Genomic DNA, 1,566 nt, shown 5'->3' on the forward strand with positions numbered 1-1,566 from the left:
GGAGCTTCGTTGCAGAGCAGAGAGTTCTGAGTTGTGAGAGCTTCATTGTTTTGCAGGTAAGTAATTTGGCTGACCTTGGGTTGTGACCACTGTTTTCTCATTGCGATGCTATAAGTAGTGTGTTCTAAATAAAGTCGGGGCTGCAACATTGACTGTACACCCTCCCGATCTTTTCTCTTGTCTCTGTCTTTTCTTTAGTCCTATCTCCCCGTCTCAGGTACTGTTCACCTAGACCGGCAGGCTCCGGCAAGTTATAAAATAAGTCACAAAGATGTATAGAGTCAATAATATTATAATAACTATGTAAAGTGACAGTTATCAGACTTGTGGTAATCACTTTGTTAGGTATATAAATGTCAAATCACTATGACACTTGACACAAATATAATGCTGTATGTCAACTGTACTTAAAAATAAATTTTTTAAAAAGAATATTTACTGATTACAGACATACCAAAAATGATTTTCAAAGGAAATAAGAACATATGGAGAAGCAAAAAATAGGACAAAAATAACATAAATGGCAAAAAGAGATAAAGTGTTGAAAGTTTCTTCTAGTGTTACATGTGGTAAGTTATCGATTTTAAAAAGTTTCTGATAAGGAAAAGAGATATTACAATTTCCCCTGCCATCAAAATGAGATTTCAAAATGCCTAGATAAAAGACTCCAATAAATAAGATAAAATTTATTGTAAAGTCTTGATTAATTTACTAGTGCACAAGGAAGACATGAAATTCAGAAGGGAAAACATAAATCTGATAGTGAGATGCCCCATGCAGAATGAGCTATGCTAATATTTACATACAAAAATGAAGATTGGCAAACTAAATTAGGGTTTTTAAACCTTAGCTAGTGCTCTTTTGGGCTAGATGATTTTCTGTTGTAGAGGTCGGCCTGTTCATTGTTTGTTAACTCTTTGATAACCAAAGAGGTATCTAGACATTGTCAGATATGCCTTGGGAGATGGGGGTGCAATATTGTCTACGTTGAGAGCCACTAGAGTGGACTTAAAAAAAGAAGCAAATATATGCTTTTGATAAGAAATTCAAGGACCAGACAAATTAAAAGTAAAAAGATGGAAAAATTTATACCATACAAATGTATGTAGAGGAAACTGGTGTCACTATATTCACACCTGAAAAATCAAACTTTAAGGAGAAATTATTATCATTTAAAAAAGTATTTTTTTGTGGTAAAATAGAAAGAATCTTAAATTTGTATTTACCTAATAATTGGCTTCAAAATACTTATCAGGAAGCTGATGAAAGTGAGATAAATTTCACAGATATTGCTGGAGGATTTAAAATAGCTCTCTGGGTAATGGACAGATAAGAGTTGATAAAAATAAAATTATGGCATGAGCCATTTAACTGACTTGGTAGAAATACATTGAACATTATGAAACTACAAAACACTAATTCTCTAAAATACACATGGAACATTTAAAAATTGATGACATGTGTGTCATAAAACGAATTTCAATAATTGAAATAATATAAAGTGTATTCTCTGATTACAGTGGATTTTAACTTTAAGTGGATGACAAAAAGCCAAGGAATCGATCT

Source organism: Pteropus vampyrus, unplaced genomic scaffold (assembly GCF_000151845.1).
Source record: "Pteropus vampyrus isolate Shadow unplaced genomic scaffold, Pvam_2.0 Scaffold506, whole genome shotgun sequence".
NCBI lineage: Eukaryota > Metazoa > Chordata > Mammalia > Chiroptera > Pteropodidae > Pteropus > Pteropus vampyrus.